This window comes from Pongo pygmaeus, chromosome 11, assembly GCF_028885625.2.
Source record: "Pongo pygmaeus isolate AG05252 chromosome 11, NHGRI_mPonPyg2-v2.0_pri, whole genome shotgun sequence".
Taxonomy (NCBI): domain Eukaryota; kingdom Metazoa; phylum Chordata; class Mammalia; order Primates; family Hominidae; genus Pongo; species Pongo pygmaeus.
Window position 1 is genome coordinate 17,107,835 of NC_072384.2, and position 24,206 is coordinate 17,132,040.

Here is a 24,206-nt window from a genome sequence, read left to right on the forward strand (position 1 = left end):
AATGTGGTCAGATTAACAATTTATTTTCTATTTTTTTTTCTTTTGAGATGCCCAGGCTGGAGTGCAGTGGCGCAATCTCAGCTCACTGCAACCTCTGCCTCCTGGGTTCAAGCAATTCTCCTGCCTCAGTGTCCTGAGTAGCTGGGACTACAGGAGCACGCCACCATACTCGGCTAATTTTTGTATTTTTGTAGAGACAGGGTTTTGCCATGTTGGCCAGGCTGGTCTTGAACTCCTGGCTTCAGGTGATCTGCCCACCTTGGCCTCCCAAAGTGCTGGGATTACAGGCGTGAGCCACGCCTGGCCTTACTTTCAAGACTGAACCATGTTATTCAATTTTACCAAGGAGCAAGATAAAATTCAGAAAAATCAGTATTATGCAATCAGCAAGTTAGAGGTAAGATGAAAATTCCAGAAAAGATTTGAACTCAGGACTATAGGACTCATGGAATTCTTAGAGATAGAAAAATATTTAACACATGGGGATGAAGCTTTACTGGCAGCATTCAAGTATTCCCAAAGCCTAGGGCAAACTCTGGGCTGGGTAGTGGAATTTGCCAAGTGTTCTAGAATTTCTGTAACAGCATTGTAAAGGAGTAAACAGAGGCCAACCTCAGTTTACTGGTGGCAAAACCAGGACTCTGACCTGGGCCTACTGACATGGGTCCAGTGTTGTTTTTTTCCCCCTCATGCTTTGCAGTCTAGACATGTAGTTGTGTATGCAGTATTCTAATAGGCATTTTTTGTTTTCTTGAAGTATCTGAAATGCATGTTTAAATAAACTCTATGTAATGTCTTCTTTGGTCTTTCATTCAGACTCTAGTTTATTTAGTTTTTTTTTTTTTTTTTTTTGAGACGGAGTCTCGCTCTGTTGCCGAGGCTGGAGTGCAGTGGCACGATCTCTGCTAACTGCAAGCTCCACCTCCTGGGTTCATGCCATTCTCTTACCTCAGCCTCCCGAGTAGCTGGGACTACAGGCGCCTGCCACCAGGCCTGGCTAATTTTTTGTATTTTCAGTTGAGATGGGGTTTCACCGTGTTAGCCAGGATGGTCTTGATCTCCTGACCTCGTGATCTGCCCGCCTTGGCCTCCCAAAGTGCTGGGATTACAGGCGTGAGCCACTGCGCCTGGCCTCCTTTTATTTTTTTTTTAGGGACAGAGTCTTGCTCTGTCACTCAGGCTGGAGTGCAGTGGTACGATCTTGGCTCACTGCAACCTCTGCCTCCCGGGTTCAAGCGATTCTTCTGCCTCAGCTTCCCAAGTAACTGGGACTACAGGCATGCACCACCATGCCCAGCTAATTTTTGTATTTTTTAGTAGAGATGGGGTTTCACCATATGCTGGCCAGGCTGGTCTCGAACTCCTGATCTTAGTTGATCCACCCGCTTCAGCCTCCCAAAGTGCTAGGATTACAGGCATGAGCCATCACACCTGGAGTAGTTTGTTTCTGATTTTTTTGTTAGCAGGCTTGCTTTCTCTGCCTCTAGAAAGGGGGGAGAAAGCTGTATTATGCAGAGATGATGAGAACAGGATGCGTAGAAATAGTCTATGCTAATCCAGTGGGAGGTGGCATATTCAGCTGTATTTACATATAAAGAATGCACGGGGTGGTGATTGCAGCATTATTCGTATTAGCTGGTTTTGATTTCCTGAGCTCACGTGATCCTCCCACCTAGGCCTCCCGAAGTTCTGGGATTACAGGCGTGAGCCACTGCTTCGGGCCTGAGAAGCTGTTACAAAGAACGAAGATATGTCTATACATGAACTGAGAAGGAAAGGTGCCAAGATATATTGCCAAAAGGGTACAATTTGGATAGTATCCTATTTGTGTAGGAAAAATGTACTTGTATACAATATTTTCATGTATGTGTAAAGACAATAGTGGCTGGGTGCTATGGCTAATGCCAGTAATACTAGTGTTTTGAGAGGCCGAGGTGGGAGGATCACTTAAGGATAGGAGTTCAAGATCAGCACAGGCAACATAGTGAGGTCTCATCTCTACAAAAAATTGAGAAAATTAACCAGGTGTGGTGGTGCACCCCTATAGTCCCAGCTATTTGGAAGGCTCAAATGGGAGGATCACTTGAGGCCAGGTGTTCAAGGCCAGCCTGGGCAACATAGGGAGACTCTATGTCCCTAAAAAAAGAAGTAAATAAATAAATCAGGATAGTGAACTGTCATTTACCTATCACCTAGCCAATCTTGTGTCTATGTCCCTCTCTCCTCCCTTGTAACTTAGTGGAGATTTAGCCATTTTTTTTTTCTTGAATAAACAATCCTTATCTTGTTGAAAGACCTTGGTTAATTTCCAGCACTCTGAACACTGAAAAAATTGATTTTGACAAAATTTTGCCAGTGTTTTGTGGCTTTTATGAAGGAGAAGAGTTTCAGATATTCTTACTCAACCATTTCTGCTGATGTGCTTGGCTGGAATCATTTAAAGCCATTCCAGACATCATATCATTTAACTCATACATACTTCAGGACATAACAGGTAAAGATTTTATGTATGTATGTATGTAGGTATGTATTTATTTATTTTTGAGATGGAGTCTTGCTTTGTTGCCCAGGCTGGAATGAAGTGACACAATCTTGGCTCACTGCAACTTCCGCCTCCAGGGTTCAAGCGATTCTGCTGCCTCAGCCTTCTGACTAGCTGGGATTACAGGCGCCCACCACCATGCCCAGCTATTTTTTTTTTTTTTGTATTTTTAGTAGAGATGGGGTTTCACCACGTTGACCAGGTTGGTTTCGAAATCCTGACCTCATGTGATCCACCCACCTCAGCCTCCCAAAGTGCTGGGATTACAGGTGTGAGCCACCGTGCCCAGCCAACAGGTAAAGATTTTAAAAAATTAATGAAAAGGCCGGGCGCAGTGGCTGACGCCTGTAATCCCAGCACTTTGGGAGGCCGAGGCAGGTGCATCACAAGGTGAGGAATTCAAGACCAGCCTGGCCAAGATAGTGAAACCCCGTCTCTACTAAAAATACAAAAATTAGCCGGGTGTGGTGGTGCAAGCCTGTAATTCCAACTTCTGCCTCAGGAGGCTGAGGCAGAAGAATTGCTTGAACCTGGGAGGCAGAGGTTGCAGTAAGCTGAGATCGCGCCACTGCACTCCAGCCTGGGAGACAGAGCAAGACTCCGTCTCAAAAAAAAAAAAAAAATTAATGAAAATATAATTGTTACATATAACAAATTTAAAAATTCTTTAAAATGTCGTTTCCCCCCCAGTTTGTTCAATTGGGACCCAAACAGGGAGTACACATTGCATTTGGTTGATATGCCTCTTAAGTCTCTAACCTATAACAGATAATCTCTAACAGTTTCTTTCTTCAGTTTTTTAATTTTTATTGGAAGAAAATGTATCACATGTAAAATTTTATAAAATATAGAATATGGCTGATTGCATCCTTGCAGTATACTTAACAGATTCATTTGTCTCTTGGTCAATTTAAAAAACAATTTTCCAGGAAGGGGCCTGTGAGGTTACAGGTGTGAAGGATTTTTGCCCTTGATTAGACTGCTCCTCCAATTCAGGAGGAGCTCCTCCAAATCTTTTAAAGATTTTCAGGGATCAGGACACTGCCTGAATGCCTCCTCTACCACTCTCAGTATAATTTCTAGGAACTGACCACTCGCTTGTCTTTTCTGCCTAACTTCAAAACCCAACTGACGAGCAGACTTCTTAGGGTTACCTTCCTGACCCCATTCCCTACCTTCAGCCCTTGAGAATCCTGCCTTCTATCCTGGCTTTCCTGCCTTGCACTCAGGGTGTCTATGGCTTCCTTCCATCCTATCCGAAACTCATCACACAGAACTGGAAGTGTCTGGCCTCCTTACATATTTCCAGACACATATCAAAATAAGATTACAGGGGCTTGGCATGGTGGCGCATGGCCTGTAATCCCAGAACTTTGGGACGTTGAGGCAGGAGGATTGCTTGAACCCAGGAGTTTGAGACCGCCCTGGGCAACATAATCAGAGCTTGTCTCTGTCTCACGTGTCTGTGTGAAGAGCCCACCAAACAGGCTTTGTGTGAGCAACAAGGCTGTTTATTGCACCTGGATGCAGGTGGGCTGAGTCCGAAAAGAGAGTCAGCAAAGGGTGGTGGGATTATCATTAGTTCTCATAGGTTTTGGGATAGGCGGTGGAGTTTGGAGCAATGTTTTGTGGGCAGGGGTGGATCTCACAAGGTACATTCTCAAGGGTGGGGAGAATTATAAAGAACCTTCTTCAGGGTCGGGGAGATTACAAAATACATTGATCAGTTAGGGTGGGGCAGAAACAAATCACAATGGTGGAATGTCATCAGTTAAGGCTATTTCCACTTTTGTGGATCTTCAGTTGCTTCAGGCCATCTGGATGTATATGTGCAAGTCACTGGGGATATGATGGCTTAGGTTGGGCTCAGAGGCCTGACAGTCTCTACAAAAATCAGCTGGGTGTGGGTGTCCTGGTATAGGCCATTAGTCTGAGCTACTAGGAAGGCTGAGGTGAGAGGATCACTTGAGCCCGGGAGGTTGAGGCTGCTGTGAGTTATGATCACCCTGGGTGAGAGACCTTGTCTCTAAAAAAAGAAAAAATATATAAGTTTATAAACATTTCTGATGTTATCATAAAAACTTTAGATACTGTGTAATGTCTGCATGATAGTCTATGTATGGATGTGCCATTATTTAATCATTGTCTGCTACTGTTTCCTTTTTTTTTTGCTATCATTAATACCTCAAAGATTAGTACACAAATCTTATTCACATTTCTGAGGCTATCCTTAGAACAGATGTTTGGAAGGGGATTATGGAGTCAAAAGTAAGACTTCTCTGAGACAGGGTCTTACTCTGTTGCCAAGACTGAAGTGCACTGGCACGATCTTGGCTCACTGCACCTTCCAACTCCTGGGCTCAAGTGATCCTCCCACCTCAGTCTCCCAAGTACCCATCACAGGAACGATCACAGGAACGCGGTCACAGGAACGCACCCCGAGGTGTAAAGATGTTTACGCCATGTTCCCCAGGCTGGTACGATTCCTGATTCATATTGGAGAACAACTTGCTGTGCAGTTATATTTTGAAACTCATCAAAATGGAATCATACAGCGTCCTCCTCCGTGCCTAAGTTAACAGTAGCTGCTATTCGTTCAGGCTATTGCGTTTATCCTTAACTTCCTGTTTCTCTGTAGAAATCCACTGTATGATATACCACAATTTAGCCACTCAACTGCTGATGGACATTTGGGTTACCAGTATTTTATTACTACGAATAAACGTGCTATGGACATTCTTGCACATGCCTTTGGTGGACGTACGCACTCATTCCTCTTGAAGTGAAATTTCTGGGTCACAAGCTAAGCGTACACTTAGCTTTGGCAGAAACTGCAGCGGTTTTCCAAAGCGGTTGCACCGTGGGGCTGTTTTTCTATCTTGGTCGCTCGACTTCAAGCGAGGCGTAATCTAGAGGTACAACTGGCTCGGGTAAGGCGTGGAGCCTGACTGTGTGCCGGGATCTGCCAGGGCTGCCAGGGCTGCCACCAGCTGCACGGGTGAACAGACTCAGCAAGGTGCCACGGTGGCTTCCCACAGATCCACTCTCGGTGGGCTCGGTCCAACGACCCGCTATCTCTGCCGTACCGGCCCCGTACAAATATACTCATTCACATACTGGAAAACGGGGTATTTTTCAGAGCACCCAGGTTAGCTCACACTGTAAAAAAAAGTCAGCACTGCGTAACGTAGTCGCTTCCTTCATCCAGGAGGCAGCGCGTCCTACTCGCTTCGGAACAAAGGGAAGCGCTCCGCAGCGTCTCGCAGCCTGGCCCCTCACCTACGCACATGCGCAGATCGAGCCTCACGGAGGCCCGCGGTCCCGGCGCGCGTGACGTAGCGCCGTCCGCCGGTGCGTGATGACCCCAGAGCGTGCGTTCGGTGGCTCACAGGGGAAGATGGCGGCTGCTCCTTTGGAGGAGCGGGATTGAGAGGATCGGGGTGGGGAGACCAAACAGGAGAGACATTCCTGGCTCTGAAGGCGAACGCTTCACTGGCCGTTAGGAGCTCTGCTCAAAGCCAGACGGTGAGTGCGGCGGCGACACGGGACTGCTCGCCTGCAGCAGGCAGCGGCACTCTCCGCCATTTTCGGGCTCGGCCGTTGCGTGCTTTGGGGGCCTGGACGGGCGCCTGGGCACAGGTTGGAGGAACTGGGAGGATCGACCTCGGGGCGGCTCGTCCAGGCAGGTTCGAGCCTTATGGGAGGGGGCTGGAGGCTGGAGGCCAACCGGGAAAAGCGGCCATGGTAGAACTAAGGCCCTGACTGGGAGCGGTGGCGACGAGAAGACGTAAGTCAGGCCACAGTTAAGACGTGAAGTTTGGAGGGAAATGCATTTTAACTGAGGTTTGGGGCGGGACTGGAAGAAAGTGGGCCGAGTTGAAGTGGTTGGTTGAAAGGGTCATGGGAAGTTAACGTGAAATCTGGAAAACAGCTGAAGACTTAGCCGTGATGTTATCGTGGCTTGAAATCGGTGCTTATAATAAGGATGAGGCTACAGCTTGACAGGCAAAGCCCTGCTTTTTTGGAATAGTTGTATTTCCATTTGATTTGTGCTAGATCCCTGTTTCTAATTTTAAGTTGTCTTCTGGCAACTAAGTAGTGAGGATCTTAGCATGCCTTCTTAAAAGAAATGACAATGAATGTTTCTACTTGGTTATAACCCTTGGGATTAGTGGCCCCTTCCGGAGTAAGGAGGAGGCGGCGGCGGCAGGTCGGTAGGGAATCCCGTAATTGGATCTATTTAAATCAAATCAGAAAAATACGGGCTACTCGTAGAAAGCCTGTCAAGAATGTTTTAAAGTAGTTTCTACACACATGATCACTTTGGAAGACATTAGAATATGAACAAAAAGCCTGCACTGAAAGGAACAACTCTGGGGAGCGTAGAGTTTACTTTTTAAGTACACTCTGGAGAGCTAATGCATGCTATATATACATATATATGTATATATGTATATATATGTGTGTGTATATATATATAGCCTGTGAATGTGGTGCAGTGGTAAACCTACTTAATTCAAACCTTTTAGTGACAGTTATGCTAGTTGTACCTCTTGTGGCATTTTTCTTTTCCTCACCTTAATTGCATTTGACCCATTTTTTATTACTGTAAGATACTTTTGCATTTTTTGTCTCCTTGACCAGAAGAAGATAGAATATTGTATAGATTTGAGTTTTTGCTGAGACTTGAAGTTCCATATTTAGACTATCTTCTTGAAACTTGGGGAGAAATTTTAACTTGTCTTTCCTGTACTCCTGGGAAGAATTTTGGTAGAAAGTTGGCTTATGACCGGGCGCGGTGGCTTACGCCTGTAATCCCAGCACTTTGGGAGGCCAAGGTGGGCGGATCACCTGAGGTCAGGAGTTCGAGACCAGCCTGACCAACATGGCGGAACCCCATCTCTACTAAAAATACAAAAATTAGCTGGGCGTGGTGGTGGGCGCTTGTAATCCCAGCTACTCCGGAGGCTGAGGCAAGAGAATCGCTTGAACCCTGGAGGCAGAGGTTGCAGTGAGCCAAGATCACGCCATTGCACTCCAGCCTGGGCAACAGAGCGAGACTCCGTCTCAAAAAAAAAAAAAAAGGAATTTGGCTTATATATATTACAGTGCTTTAGACAAAAATAAATGCTTATCTGTGAAGCTGATGGCTTAACTTGGATAATTTTCTTTGGTTGGTGAAAAATACTAAACAGATTTTACCATCATGGTTTTATATTGACGTGAGGCATTAATTGTATTTTTACTAAGCACTTAAGGTATTTATTCAGAGCTCTCTTTGCTAAGTAATAAGTTCATATACTTTTCCCATTACTTTGCGGGGGAATATTATTTGATTATGGCTGAAGTTTGAACTGCTTCATATTTCAGAATAGGATAGTAAGGTTACAGTAAAGCTTTATGATTACGACAAAGATATTAGTGAAAAATTTTCACTTATAAATGTGTTTCTGTAATTCTTTTTTTTTTTTTTTTTTGAGACAGTTTCTCTCTGTCGCCCAGGCTGGAGTGCAGTGGTGCGATCTTTGGCTCGCTGCAAGCTCCGCCTCCCGGGTTCACGCCATTCTCCTGCCTCAGCCTCCCGAGTAGCTGGGACTATAGGCGCCCGCCACCGCGTCCGGCGAATTTTTTTGTATTTCTAGTAGAGACGGGGTTACACCGTGTTAGCTAGGATGGTCTCGATCTCCTGACCTCGTGATCCGGCCACCTCGGCCTCCCAAAGTGCTGGGATTACAGGCGCGAGCCACCACCCCCGGCCGTGTTTCTGTAATTCTTTTGAGGTTGTTTAGCAAAAAGTTTGGAATTTTACAAGTGTTTTTAGGTAGAGTATTTAGTTGGAGCCTGTAAATTATCAAATTATGTTTAATTGTCATAAACTGGTAAGTTGTTAAGCATGGATTTCAGATTGTACTAGGTTTCTACAAAACATCATTCCAAAAATTTTATTTCTGTTGAAACTTGTTGGTAAGAGATGTTAACTGTTTTGTTGGGATGATGGAAGTTTCTATGTTGCTACAGTGTGTGACAGGCTAGCCGCCTGCCCCTAGGTTTTTTTGTTTGTTTGTTTTGCTTTTGAGGAAGGTCTAGCTCCATCACTCTTGTTGGAGAGCTATGACGCGATCTCGGCTCACTGACATCCTGACTTCCGGAGCTCAAGCAATTCTCCCGCCTCAGTCTCCTAGCAGCTGGGACTACCAGGCACGGACAACATGCCCGGCTAATACTGTATTTTTTTGTGGGGACTGGTCTCGAGCCCGAACTTTTGGGCTCAAGTGATCTGCCCGCCTCTGCCTACCAAAGTGTTGGGACTACAGGAGTGAGCCATCACGCCCAACCAACTGACCATAATTTTAATACTTAAAAATATTTTGTCTCTAGCAGTGATTTAGGTTCAAAGCTTTTCTGTGTGAAAATGATCTTTCTTTCTTTCTTTTTTTTCTTTTCTTTTTTTTTTTTTTTGTGAGACTGAGTCGCTCCTTCGTCCAGGCTGGATGCCGTGGTGCGATCTTGGCTCACAGCAACCTGCTTCAGGGGATTCTCCTGTCTCAGCCTCCCGAGTAGCTGGGACTACAGGCATGCGCGACCACGCCGGGCTAATTTTTTTTTTTTTTTTTTTTTTTTTTTTTTTGATAGGGAGTCTTGCTCTGTCGCCAGGCTGGAGTGCAGTGGCGCGATCTCAGCTCACTGCAACTTCTGTCTCCCGGGTTCAAGCGATTCTTCTGCCTTAGCCTCCCGAATAGCTGGGGCTACAGGCGCGGACCACCATGCCCAGCTAATTTTTTGTATTTTTAGTAGAGACGGGGTTTCACCATGTTGGCCCGGATGGTCTCGATCTCTTGACCTCGTGATCCGCCCTCCTCAGCCTACCAAAGTGCTGGGATTACAGGTGTGAGCCACCGCACCTGGCCAATTTTTGCATTTTTTAGTAGAGGCGGGGTTTCACCATGTTGGCCAGGCTGGTCTCAAACTCCTGACCTTAAGTGATCCACCTGCCTGGGCCTCCCAAAGTGCTGGGATTACAGGCGTGAGCCACCGCGCTCTGCTGAAAATGATTTTTCTTTGGTAACATTTATCTCCCCATTTCAAACCATTTACGTTAGTCCTAGAGACTGAAGCTCTTCAGTGTATTGAAAAATCTGAGCAGTGCTACTCTTATCTTGTCTGGCCCTTAAACATTTTACTAATTTTCTGGTAGTGACTGACTTTCTAAAGTTGTGTTGTACCTTGTACTCACGATTTGCATGCTTATAAATTCCCAGAGCTAGGTAGTATTGTAAAGGGCATGTATGGGTTTCAGCAGCAAACGGACCTAGGTTTGAATGCCAGGCTCACCATTAACTACCTTTTTTATATTGGGTCGTTAATTAAACTCTCTAAGCTTCAGTTTCTTTGTATATAAGAATGTTAACTATAAAACTTAAAGGTAAAAATTGCCTCATATATAATAGGCATTCCTTAAATGTTAACATTTTTTTTCTTTCTGTGATGAATTTAATTGGTGACATCATTTTCAGTTTTAAACATTAACTCAAATATCTTTGTTGAAATTTACTGACAATCTCATTCCTCTGATAAATTAATCACTCCTTTCTCTGCTATTAAAGCATTTTGTATGTATCTTTAATGTGTTTTGACTATACCTTCTCCACTACTTTGTGAGTACTTTGGTTTTTAGTTTGTTTGTTTTCTGAGACAGGGTCTCACTTTGTCACCCGGGCTGGAATACAGTGGCATGATCACGGCTCACTGTAGCCTCTAATTCCTAGGCTCAAGCGATCCTCCCACTTCAGCCTTTCAAAGTCTTGGAAGTCATGAGTCACTGCTGCCAGCTTTTTGTGAGCACGTTGAAGACGTGCTTTAGTACCTTATATTTTTGTATTCCTAAAACCTAGGCATTATACAAATTGAAGAATGAATTTTCTATGAAAATTCCCCTCATGACTTTACTGGGATCCGTATTTCAACACAGACTTGGTTTATTTCTGATCTTTGGCTGTTGCTTATTAACTCTTTGCCTGGATTGTATTCTCCTTCCTTTCACACTATTCCTATTCTGTTCAGTCCTTAAAATCCAGTTAAATCCAATTAATGAGGTCTTCAGTGACTCTCATTTATTCATAACTTGTTTAGTTAGTCTAGTGTCTGTGTGACTGCCTTCTGTTACTTTGTGTCCCATTAGTACCTGCCTCTATGCCTTACCGTTTTGAGCAGATCCTTGAGTGGGATGATATGTGCAAAACTGTGCTTTAGGCAGTTTGTTGTTATAGGCACCTGCTCTTTACTCTGTTTGCTCTCAACTTAGTAGGTGGACGAGCAATTTTCCTTTTTTGGTATGTGGAATATTCTGGTAACTTTTTTGCAACTTTAAGAAATTTCAAGCCAGGTGCAGTGGCTCACATCTGTAATCCCAGCACTTTGGGAGGCCGAGGCAGGTGGATCACCTGAGGTCAGGAGTTCAAGACCAGCCTGGCCAACATGGTGAAACCCCATCCCTACTAAATACAAAAAAAATTAGCCGGGTGTGGTGGCACATTCCTGTAATCCCAGCTACTTGGGAGGCTGAGGCAAGAGAATCGCTTCAACCTTGGAGGCAGAGGTTGCAGTGAGCTGAGATTGCGCATTGTACTTCAGCCTGGGCAACAAGAGTGAAACGCCGTCTTAAAAAAAAAAATTTCAAACATGCAGCAAAGGTGAAAGAATAATAACAGTGAACACCCATATGCCTTCTGTTTGGATTTGACTGTTAACCAACATTTAGCCATTTTGCTTTAACTCTATATCCTCCCTTTCTCGAATGATTTGAAATTAAATTGCGGATATACTGCTTCTCCCTGTAATACCTCAGGATGCATGTCTTTGAAATAAGACTTTTTCCTGCACTTTTCTACATTTTTATTTCAAGCCAGTCTCCAGCTGAAAACATATAAAATCATTATCATACCTAAGGAAATTAGCATGAAATCTTTAGCATCATCTTCTTTTTTTTTTTTCCAAATGAGTTGGTGTAGTTCTATTTTTTTTTGCTTTGTTCCACAGTTGTTGAAGAGTTGGTTTAATTCTAGGTTATACAGAGTTTATTTAGGGTAGAACAAAGACCAGAGAGCAGTCTCTGGCAAGATTCTGGGCTGGTTTTACTTTAAATTCATAGCTAAGGTAGGAATGGAGTGAAAACAACTAAAGAGAGGCCGGGCGCAGTGGCTCACGCCTGTAATCCCAGCACTTGGGAGGCTGAGGTGGGCAGATCACCTGAGGTCAGGAGTTTGAGACCAGCCTGGCCAACATTGTGTAACCTCGTCTCTACTAAAAATACAAAAATTAGCCAGGTGTGGTTGCGCATGCGTGTAGTCCCAGCTACTCGGGAGACTGAGGCATGAGAATCGCTTGAACCCAGGAGGTGGAGGTTGTAGTGAGCTGAAATTGCGCCACTGCACTGCAGCCTGGGCAACAGAGCGAGACCGTCTCAAAAAAAAAAATGGAAAAAGCAACTAAAGAGATGATGAGCCACTGTAAGCATTTTAATTTAATTAATATTTTTAATTTAAAATTTTAAAATTTTGTTTATTTTGAGACAGGGTCTTACTCTGTCATCCATGTTGGAGTGCAGTGGCACAGTCATAGCTCACTGCAGCCTCAACCTCCCAGCTCAAGCAATCTGCCCACCTTGGCCTCCCAAGGTGCTAGGATTACAGGTGTGAGCCACCACACCTGCCTTTTTTTTTTTTTTTTTTAAACAAAAGCTTATTCTTAAATGTGCAATAGACTCCAGCTTCAAGACGACACTTCATTCCACCTATAGGTGGCAAAAGATATTATGGCAGGGAATACAGATGTTTAAACACGAATGAAATCAAGGGTCACCATCGCTTCAGGCACAGGGCACAGCTTACTTTCTGCCAGATTTTTAAATTCCACCTGTGGCCGGAGCCCCTTCCCAGAGGCTTTCGCTTTTAGCTCCTTGTGTTTCTTTCGTTCCTTTTCTTGTTTCTGGTTGAAAGCATTATTCATCTTCTTGGCCTGCTTTTTGGGCAGTTTGAAGGGGTTCTTTTTGCCACCTTTGAGGCCGGACCTGGCACCTGCTGCCCCTTCCTGACTCTGTCACCACAAACAGCTAGCCTCATCTTTTTAAAGAATGTTCCATATTTTGGAATTTCTTATTGTATGCTTAAAATGTCATGTATTTTGTTTCTCAGTTCCCATTGTTTCTCTATTCCTTTTATTTCCTGTAAACTAGAAGTTAGATCTAGAGAGGTTTGACTAAATTTGGGTCAAATATTTTTGGCAAAAATACTTCATAGAAGCCAGGTGCGGAGGCTCACGCCTGTAATCCTAGCACTTTGAGAGGCTGAGGCAGATGGATTGCTAGAGCCCAGGAGTTCAAGACCAGCCCGGACAATTTGGCAAAACCCTGTCTCTATTTTAAAAAAAAGAAAAAAAAATTGCCGGGTTTGGTGGCCCGCGCCTGTAGTCCCAGCTACTTGGGAGGTTGAGACAGGAGGATGGCTTGAGCCAGAGAGGTGGAGGTTGCAGTGAGCCGACATCCTGCTGCTGTACTCCAGCCTAGGCGACAAGAGAACCCTGTCTCAAAAAAAAAAAAAAAAAAAGAAAAAAACTTCACAGGTGATGATATGTGATTTATATTGTGAGGATATACTTCTAGCTATGAGCCTTCAATAAGGTGGTAGGGACTGCCAGATGTTAGCTTGCGTTATTTACAATGCCAAATTTACTTGGTTAATGTGTCCATTGGATTTCTTCATCAAAGAGGTATATTTTTCCCTTTGCAGTTATACTTGATCTGTGGGGCGATAACTTTAGCATCATGTGAGTACCTCACTTCTCAAAATATTTTTCACTTAATGATTGATGATTATTAGCTGAGTCATTTATTGGGGGTTTTCTAATTTTGTTATTTGTTTACATTTATTAACTTTTCTGTAATAAAGAGCTTTTGATTTCCCCCCTTCGTGTTTAAATGTTTAAATTTTGAAATAAATATGAACTAACAGAAGAGTTGGAAGAATAGTTCAAAGAACTCCTATGTACTTTTTATTCTGACTCACCCATTTTTAACATTTTGTCACATTTGCTTTATTCCTCCCTTCCTGCCTCCCAGTCCCTCATGTATTATTTTCTGAGCCATTTAGTGTTATTCACAGATATGCACTTCCCTGCCCAAGAACAAGTTAAGTACCCTCAATATTAACTAATTGTGGACATTGAACATTTATATAGTATCGAAAATTCATACTCAAATTTCTCTAGTTGTCTCAGTAACATGTCACAGAATTTTTCTTTCTCTAATCCAGTATCCAATCTAGATATTTCTTTTCTTTTTATTTTTTGAGACAGAGTCTCGCTCTGTTGCCCAGGCTGGAGTGCAGTGGTGCGATCTCAGCTCACTGCAAGCTCCGCCTCCTGGGTTCACGCCATTCTCCTGCCTCAACCTCCCAAGTAGCTGGGACTACAGGCGCCCGCCACCATGCCTGGCTAATTTTTTGTATTTTTAGTAGAGACAGGGTTTCACCGTGTTAGCCAGGATGATCTCGGTCTCCTGACCTGGTGATCCGCCCTCCTTGGCCTCTCAAAGTGCTGGGATTACAGGCGTGAGCCACCGCGCCCGGCCCCAATCTAGATATTTCATATCTCTTTAGTCTTTAAGCAGGAGCAGGTTTTTGGCCCTTGTTGCTTTTGGTCTTTTTTTTTTTTTTTTTTTTTTTTTGAGACAGGGTCTCACTTGGTTGCCCAGGCTGGAGTGCGGTGGCAAGATCATAGCTGCCTGCAGCCTGGAACTCCTGAGCTCAAGTGATTCTCCTACCTCAGTCTCCCAAGCACCTGGGACTAACCCCAGTTAATTTGAGGGCTCCTTTGCTTTTTTGGCAAAACAACCCAAGTCCTTCTTGTCTTTTCCTTTCCTTTTATATCTTCCCATTTCTCCAAGGAGTCCCACTTCTTTTGGTAGAAAATATTATTTATAAACCAGGATTTGGATGCTTGGTGGTGTATGCATTTGCTTGTACGCCCTTTTTAGTGGACAGAGCTAGAAAACATGATTTTTAAAATCATCAGCTTACATTGGTATTTTATTTTATTTTATTTTATTTATTTTTTGAGACAATCTCCCTCTGTCACCCAGGCTGGAGTGCAGTTGTGCAATCTCGGCTCACTGCAACCTCTGCCTCCTGGGTTGAAGCGATTCTTGTGCCTCAGCCTCCCGAGCAGCTAGGATTACAGGCGTCTGGCTAATTTTTGTATTTTTAGTAGAGATGGGGTTTTTCCATATTGGCCAGGCTGGTCTCGAACCCCTGGCCTTAAGGGATCCACTCACTTTGGCCTCTCAAAGTGTTGGGATTACAGACATGAGCCACTGTGCCTGTCCTACATTGGTATTTTAAATTCCTAATCAAAGTTAACATTAGTGGCATTTCCTACACAGAAAACAGATTCAGATTTATAATGCCAGTATTTTACTAACAATAACCCTACCAAGTGCAGTTTTTTTCAGTCCTTTTTTTCTTAGCGTATACTGCATTAAAGATGAACTTTGTTCAAAAGTTACTTGAAATAACATTTTTCTGCTTGTTTGTTGAATTTGTTTATTTTGATTATCAAATTTAACAGTTTTTGTTTGTATTCATTATTAGGGTTTGCTTTTTCTTCCTCTTAATTTAGTTTTTTTGTTTGTTTGTTTTTGAGACAAGATCTCAATCTGTTACCTAGGCTGGAGTGTAGTGGTGCAGTTTTGGCTCCCTGTAGCCTCAACCTCCCAGGTTTAGGTGATCCTCCCACCTTAGCCTCCCAAGTAGCTGGAACTACAAGTGCGCACCACTGTGCCTGGCTAATTTTTTGTATTTTTTTATATAGTCTGGGTTTTGCCATGTTGCCAAGTCTGGGCTTGAACTCCTGGGGTCATCGGATCCTCCCTCCTCAGCCTCCCAAAATACTAGGATTACAAGGCATGAGCCACTGCACCCAGCCGTAATTTAGTTTTTTTAATACGTTATTTACATGGTTTAAAATTTACTGAAAAAAATTTTTTAAGCACCTGTGACCCAGAAGGAATAAAATTAAATACTATATTGAACAAGTACTGGCTGGGCGTGGTGGCTCACATCTGTAATCCCAGCACTTTGGGAAACCGAGGCGGGCAGATCACCTGGGGTCAGGAGTTTGAGACCAGCCTGGCCAATGTGGTGAAACCCCATCTCTACTAAAAATACAAAAATTAGCCAGGCGTGGTGGCACGTGCCTGTAATCCTAGCTACTCTGAAGGCTGAGGCAGGAGAATTGCTTGCACCCGGGAGACTGAGGCTGAAGAAAAAGTAGTTAAGTCTTGCTTCTGTCTCTGAGCTCTGGCGTTCACTCCAATTTTTACTGTGTATATTCTTATTTTCACATTCTTAGAAGAAAGTTGGCATGCTGTATATGCTTGTGACACTTGATTTTTTTTTTTTTATAAATTGTGATAAATGCATAGCAACATTTTACTGTCTTAAATTTTTTTTTTTTTTTTTTTTTTTTTAGTTGGAGTCTTGCTCTCTCTCCTCCAGGCTGGAGTGCAGTGGTGTGATCTCAGCTCACTCCTGGGTTCAAGTGATTCTCCTGCCTCAGCCTCCTGAGTAGCTGGGACTACAGGTGCATGCCACCACACCTGGCTAATTTTTGTATTTTTAGTAGAGACGGGGTTTTACCATGTTGGCCAGGGTGGTCTGGAATTCCTGACCTCAAGTGATCTGCCTGCCTCAGCCTCCCAAAGTGCTGGGATTACAGGCTGGAGCCACTGTGCCTGGCCTTAACCATTTTTTTTGAGATGGAGTCTCACTGTGTCACCCAGGCAGGAGTGCAGTGGCATGATTTCAGCTCACTGCAGCGTCCGCCTCCTGGGTTCAAGCAATTATCCTGCCTCAGCCTCCCGAGTAGCTGGCACTACAGGTGTGCACCACCGTGCCTGGCTAATTTTTTGTATTTTTAGTAGAGATGGGATTTCACCATGTTGGCTAGGCTGGTCTTGAACTCCTGACCTCAAGTGATCCTCGTTCCTCCGCCCTACAAAGTGCTGAGATAGGCATGAACCACTGCACCTGGCTCATAATGTAATTCTGTTTTTAACATTTTTGGAGAACCTCTATACTGTTTTTCATAGTGATTGTACTGTTTTTTTTGTTGTTGTTGTGTGTTGTTTGTTTGTTTTTTAGAGACAGGTTCTCACTGTGTTGCTCAGGCTGGTCTTCGCCTCAAAGTGATCCTCCCACCATGGCCTCCCAAAGTGCTAGGATTACAGGTGTGAGCCACCGTGACCAGCCTCATTGTACCATTTTACAGTCAGTACACAGTGGTTCCAATTTCTTCGTATTCTTACCAACAGTTATTATTTTCTCTGTGTGTGTGTTTTTTTCCTCTGAGAAAAGGTCTCCTTCTGTTACCCCTGCTGGAGTACAGTGGTATAATCATAGCTCACTGTGCCTCAACCTCCCGGGCTCAAGCAAACCTCCTGCCTTAGCCTCCCGCCTCCCGAGCAGCTGGGACAACAGGTGTGTGTCACCATGCCTGGCTAATTTTGTTTTTCTTTTCTTTTTTTTTTTCCCCTAGAGACAGGATCTCACTATGTTGTCTGTCCTGGCTGGTCTCAAACTCCTGGGCTCAGTCTTCCCACTTTGGCCTCCTGAAGTGCTGAGATTACAATAGGCGTGAGCCACCATGTCCATCCTAAAGTTTTACAACCCAGTGATAGTAATATTCCATCACTACAGCTATCGTTGAGTTTCAGAAGTTAGACTATTAAAAGTTTCAGTGAAGAGCTTTAACCAGTTTATTGTGGAACTACTGTGTACGCAATTTTTTTTTTGTAAAAGGAAGGAGATTTCTGTCTTGAATAGCTTTAACAAAGTTTCAGTTTCATATACAGCAATAGATTTAAATTAAAACTCAGGGCCAAGTACAGTTTACAGAAATAGGCTTTGTAAGGTCTATATTTTTTTCCCTCTGCAATTCCTTCATAACATTTGAATTTTTTTGCTTGTTGGTTTTTTTTTTTTTTTTTTTTTGAGATGGAGTCTCTCTCTGTTGCCCAGGCCGGAGTGCAGTGGTGCGATCTCAGCTCACTGCAAGCTGTGACTCCCGGGTTCATGCCATTCTTCTGCCTCAGCCTCCCGAGTAGTTGGGACTACAGGCGCCCTCCACCACGCCTGGCTAACTTTTTTTGAATTTTTTTAGCAGAGACGGGGTTTCACCGTGTTAGCCAGATGGTCTCGATCTCCTGACCTCGTGATCCGCCTGCCTTGGCCTCCCAAAGTGCTGGGATTACAGGCGTGAGCCACTGTGCCCAGGCTTGCTTCTTGTTTTTAAGGAAAAAGATTATTTTTGTTAAGTGTTGACGGTGATTTGGGATCAGAAGCTGTAATTTTTATGATTCCCATCTCAGTTGATGGACATTAGGATTGTTTTCACTTTTTGATTATTATGAATAACGCTGCTGTAAACATTTGTGTACAAATATTTGTGTGGACATAATGCTTTCAGTTCCCTTGGGAATTTACCTAGGAGTAGAATTGCTGGGTCACATGGTATTTCGACATTTAACATTTGAGGAAATTCTTGACTATTTTCCCACATAACTTTCAGTTTATTTTATGCCTAACAACCACTATTCTTTTGTAATCCAGACGGACTTCTCATGAGGGTTACTGTTTCTCCACATTCTCACTAACACTTCTTATTTTCCCTCTTTTTGACCATAGCCATCCCAGTGGATGTGAAGTGTTATCTCATTGTGGTATTCACTTATTTATATATTTTAGAGATGGGGTCTCACTCTGTTGCCCAGGCAGGAGTGCAGGTGTGATCACAGTGCACTGCAGCCTCGAACTCTTGGGCTCAAGCAATCCTCCTGCCTGAACTCCAGCAGGAGGTGGTTTGAGTAGCTGGAATCACTGTTCCTGGTGCTCATCATGGTTTTGTTTTGCATTTTTCTATTGATGCTGGAATATTTTCCTGGGCTTATTGTCATTTGTATATCTTCCTTTTTTTTTTTTGAGACAGAGTCTCACTCTGTTGCCCGGGCTGGAGTACAGTGGTGTGATCTCACTGCAACCTCTGCCTCCTGGGTTCAAGCGATTCTCCTGCTTCAGCCTCCTGAGTAGCTGGGATTACAGGTGCCTGCCACCATGCCCGGCTAATTTTTGTATTTTTAGCAGGTACGGGGTTTCGCTATGTTGGCCAGGCTGGTCTTAAACTCCTGACCCCAAGTGATCCACCTGCCTTGGCCTCCCAAAGTGCTGGGATTACAGGCGTGAGCCACCGTGTCCAGCCTGTATATCTTCTCTGGAGAAATAACTATTCACATTCTTTGCCCATTTAAGAAATTGGGTTATTTCTTGTTATTATTGAGTTTTAAGAGTTCTTTGTATATTCTGGTTGCAAGTCTCATCAGATACATGATTTGCAGAAATTTCTCTCCTTTTTGTGGATTTGTTTTCCTTTTTTTAACTTTTTTTCCCAAGTCATATGTAGGAAGACAATGTTTTGATTTTTTTACGGTGTCATTGAGGCAAAGAAGTTTCCAATTTTGATTATGTCCAATTTACCTACTTTTTTCTTTTGTTTATTGTGCATTGGTATCACATCTAAGGCAGCTTCACCTAACCCAAGGTCCTGAATGTATTCTCTGTATTTAATGCAGTTGGCAATTGGTTAAGCAATTAATTTTTTTCATTTGAGAATGTAGGTTCTCCTCCATTGGTATAAATGTGAATATGAGTTTGACTTTTTTATTAGAAAGCAGCTATAGTGAGTTTGACCTTGTGGTTAGAAAGCTATAAGCTTTTGGCTGGTCTGATGGTAGTGGATTATCAGAACTTATTAACGTTAGTGTCACTGAAGTTGATATACAACCCCCAACTACTAAATTTGACTGGCTTAAAAAAAAAAAAAGAAAGCTATAAGCTTTAGTTTTGGCTCTAATAAGAGCAGTTTTCAATAACTGTTAAATTTTACTTAGTAGAGGGAGGTTCAAGTAAAATTTTCACAACTTTTTTAGATATTTGTTTAGCTTTCAGTTCATCGTATCTCTAATAACACTGGTTTTTCTGAAATCCAAACTGACTTGTTTGGAGGGAAATATCAAACTGTTAAGATGGTATGTGTCATAAGGTAATTAAAAGGCATCATAAATTCCAAATATACTGAGGAACTAGTTAACTGGTTAGGCTTTTAGGTCTGTATAGATAGTAGAACTAGAACCTGAGAACCACAGTTCTGAAATCAAGAGGCTCATAAGAGCTTAAGCTTATCATTTTATCTTGCTATTGACAGATTTGAAATATTCAGGGCCAACCAGCTCTTTAGGATTGTTCCTTTGGGAATGATTGTCTTTTCCTATTTTGTTAAATGCTTTTAAATTCTTTTTTTTTTTTTTTTTTTTTTTGCGATGGTGTCTCACCCTGTTGCCTAGGCTGGAGTGCCGTGGCACGATCTTGGCTCACTGCAATCTCTGTTTCCCAGGTTCAAGCGATCCTCCTGCCTCAGCCCCCCTAGTAGCTGGAATTACAGGCACGCGCCACCATGCCCGGCTAAATTTTGTATTTTTAGTAGAGACAGGGTTTCACCATGTTGGCCAGGCTGGTCTTGAACTCCTGATCTCAGGCGATCCACCCGCCTCGGCCTCCCAAAGTGCTGGGATTACAGGCATGAGCCACCATGCCCGGCTTAAATTCATTTGTTAAGCCAGGTTTAAGAAAGGAATTTTGGAAATTTCTTACTTGCTTTCTACGTAATCTTTTGAGATGGGGTCTCACTCTGTCACCCAGGTTGAAGTGCAGTGGTGTGATCTTGGCTTACTGGAACCTCGACTTCCTGGGCTCAAGCAGTCCTCCTGCTTCAGCCCCCTGAGTAGCTGGGACCCACAGTTGTGTACCACCATGCCCGGCTAAGTTTTTGTGTTTTTGGTGGAGACAGGGTTTTGCCATGTTGCTCAGACTGGTCTCGAACTTCTGAGCTCAGGTGATCCACCAGCCTCAGCCTCCTGAAGTGTTGGGATTACAGGCTTGAGCCACCGTGCCTGGCCTGTTGGCCTGTAATTTTGAAATTATGAAATTATTTTGCCTCTAGAGATCATCAAATCTAGACCCTTTAATTTGAAGATAAGCAAACAACACTGGAGAGATTAAATTTGTTCATAATTACATAGTGGCAGAATTCAGGTCACCTGAATACCAGTTTAGTGTTCCCACTTTTACAAAAAAAGCCACTAAAACATTTCATAATATAGCTTAGAGGGGTTTTTTGGCTTAATATCTTTTTTTGTGTGTGACGTAGTCTTGTTCTGTCGCCCAGGGTGGAGTGCAGTGGTGTGATCTTGGCTGACTGCAACCTCTGCCTCCTGGGTTCAAGTGATTCTCCTGCCTCAGCCTCCTGAGTAGCTGGGATTACAGGTGTGTGCCACCACGCCCAGCTAATTTTTGTATTTTTAGTAGAGACGGGGTTTCACCATGTTGGCCAGGCTGATATTGAACTTCTGACCTCATGATCTGCCTACCTCAGCCTCCCAAAGTGCTGGGATTACAGACACGAGCCACCGCACCTGGCCTGGTTTAATGTCTTTGAGAGAGAGCTAACATTTATCAGTTATTATTGTGTAGCTAAAAGGTCTAAAATAGGAAAATCATCCATCAGGAATCAACTGGTTACATTAATTATTTTGTGATTTGCAAGAGTTGTCATATCTAACTTTGTTCAAAATTGATTTACCAACTAGGGCATTATTCTGCTTTAATTCTAGTAACAATTTTTAGCCTTTAAATCTGCCAGATAATCATGGGAATTGACAGAACTTTTCTTGGTAGATTTTAAATGTGTGTTCATATACATGTGTGTTCATATACATGTGTATATAATGTAATCGTATATACCAAGTGGGTAGCTCAGTGCCTCCCTCATATATATCAGGCACTCAAATTGTAGTCAGTATTATTAGGGGCTGGAATACAGTGGTGTGATCATGGCTCACTGCACGTCAGCCTTCTTGCACTTGCGAATACTAGACAGCACTTTAGCACTACCTGGGGGACCAGTTGAAATAGTGAAATCACCAACAAAAAGTACAAACGTGAAAAATGCAACACTCGGTAGAGTGGGAAAAAGACATTTGTTTACAGTATGAGAGCTGACATAAGAAGGTAGAGTGTTGCCTTGTTTGACCTGAGGTGGTAACTTGTGCTCTGAGCAGATGAAAATTTTCCCTGCCATGGTGATCATTCATGGACATTCATGTGCTTTGTGTGGTGGAATGACTGGCGGTGCACTGTGAGTATTGATTTTGGGGCTACAGGTCAATTTTAGCAAGTAGGTAAATTTGCAAATGCAGAATCTGGGACTAATGAGGATTGATTATAGTTTGACCTTGGGGAAACAAACAGTTTTTCCGGTTAAATTATTTTTTGTTGTTAACTCCAAGGATATAAGAAGTATGCTTTTTAATTCAAAATTCAAACAACCAAAATGTGTACTGAAACTTTTTCCCGGAACCTAGTCATTTAGGAGACAAAAATACAAAGACATTAAAGTAGATTGTTTTCCCTGAAGGCAGTATACAAAGGACATGAAAATAGTGTACATAAAAGGTGGGAATAAAACTGGTTAATAAAATGGAATAAAAAAGCATGTAATGAAGAAAACTAAAATTGAAACAGGAAAGAGGAAATGAGAGAGAGAGAGTATGTGTATGTATTCTGGGAAAGAGCCCAAGAAATGATTTTTCTGTAGAGTCAGGGTCTCATTTTGTTGCTCAGGCTAGGCTTGGACTTGAACTCCTGAGCTCAAGTGATGGGACCTATCTTGGTCTCCCACAGTGCTGGGATTATAGGCGTGAGCCCCTGTGCTCGCTGCAGTAGAGATTTTCCTTAACCACAATAGTGCTCTCTCTCACACATGAGAAAATTAACAGCCAGGTGTGGTGGTTTATGCCCGTAATCCCAGCACTTTGGGAGGCTGAGTCGGGCAGATCCCTTGAGGCCAGGAGTTTGAGACCAGCCTGGGCAACATGTTGAAACCCTGACTCTAAAAAAATATACAAAAATTAGCCAGATGTGGTGGCACATGCTGTATAGTCCCAGCTGCTCAGGAGGCTGAGGTGGGAGGATCACTTGAGCCCAGGAGGTCAGGGTTGCAGTGAGCTATGATGGTGCCACTGCATTCCAGTCTAGGTGACAGAGCAAGACTGTCTCAGAAAAAAAAAAAAAAATTTAACAGTAATCACCTAATATTAAAGCCTGTTCTATTTACCTAATTTACCTAGGCAAATCTATTGTGTATACCAAGTTTACCTAATTGCCCCAAAATATCTTAGGCAACTGTTTTTTTTTTTTTTTTTTAAAGAACCAACATTCCATCAAGGTTGCTTTTATCTTTTAGTCTCATCTAGAATAGCTCTCCCCTCCCCATTTTCTCCTTCTTGCATTAACTTCTGGAGGTTTCAAGACAGTTTTTGTTTTTTTTTTTTTTTTTTCCGGAGACAAAGCCTTGCTGTGTTGCCCAGGCTAGAGTGCAGTGGCTCCATCTCAGCTCGCTGTAGCCTGGACCTCCTGTGCGCAAGTGATCCTCTCCATCTCAGCCTTCCCAGTAGCTGTGACCACAGGAGCATGCCACCACGCCTGGCTAACTTTTTGGTATTTTTTTTTTATAGAGAGGAGGTTTTGCCATGTTGCTTAGGCTGTTTTCTTGTAGAATTTCTTGTATGTTTGTGTATCCTATGGTTTGGTAACTTTTTTCCTCTGTATTTTCTTTAAACTGGAGTATATAATTCTACAAATCTAACTAATTTGTCCATTGTTATGGACTAAAAAAATGTAATTCTGCCTGCCTGACAGGTGTAGCTGTGTTCTAGAGATTGGGACCCATCAGGGTATTAGGGCCTTCAGCATTAAAAGTTATTGTTTCAGGCAGGGCACGATGGCTCACGCCTGTAATCCCAACACTTTGGGAGGCCGAGGTGGGCAGATCACGAGGTCAAGAGTTCTAGACCATCCTGGCCAACATAGTGAAACCCTGTCTCTACTAAAAATACAAAAATTAGCCGGGCATGGTGGCACACGCCTGTAGTCCCAGCTACTCAGGAGGCTGAGGCAGGAGAATTGCTTGAACCTGAGAGGCGGAGGTTGTGGTAAGCCGAGATCGCACCATCGCACTCCAGCCTGGGCAACAGAGTGAGACTCCCTCTCAAAAAAAAAAAAGAAAAAGAAGTTTTTGCTTCATAACTTACTTCCCTTGTACTGATTCCATGTTCACCATCAACCTACAAATTAGTAGCATGCAGTTTAGGAATAGAAAGTATTTTATTTTTATGTTTTGACACCAGGGTCTTATCATGTTGCTCAGGACTTGAACTACTGGGCTCAAGTGATCCTCCCGCCTTAGCCTCCCAGTAGCTAGGATTACAGGTGCACACCACCACACCCAGCTTGAAAGTATTTCTTTTCCTATTTTCTTTTTTTTTTTTTTTTTTTTTTAGACGGAGTCTTGCTTTGTCGCCCAGGCTGGAGTGCAGTGGCATGATCTCGGCTCACTGCAACCTCTGCCTCCTGGGTTCAAGCGACTCTCCTGCCTTAGCCTACTGAGTAGCTGGAACAACAGGTGCCCGCCACTACACCTGGCTAATTTTTGTATTTTTAGTAGA

The 24,206-nt window shown here is 43.2% G+C and overlaps 1 protein-coding gene across 7 annotated transcripts in view; it reads left to right on the top strand.

Moving 5' to 3' along the window:
* Positions 1 to 5,819: 5,819 nt before the first annotated feature.
* The window catches only part of WDR33 (WD repeat domain 33), a 103,801-nt gene continuing 85,414 nt past the window's right edge, over positions 5,820 to 24,206 (top strand). For 3 of the 7 annotated variants that reach the window (XM_054477135.2, XM_054477136.2, XM_054477139.2), the window contains exon 1: positions 5,913 to 6,067. The gene's annotated coding sequence lies outside the window, so the exon portion shown is untranslated. Of the gene's footprint in view, positions 6,068 to 13,326; positions 13,364 to 24,206 lie in introns of all 7 variants that reach the window. The other 4 variants (XM_054477134.2, XM_054477137.2, XM_054477133.2 and 1 more) reach the window with 3 other exon arrangements.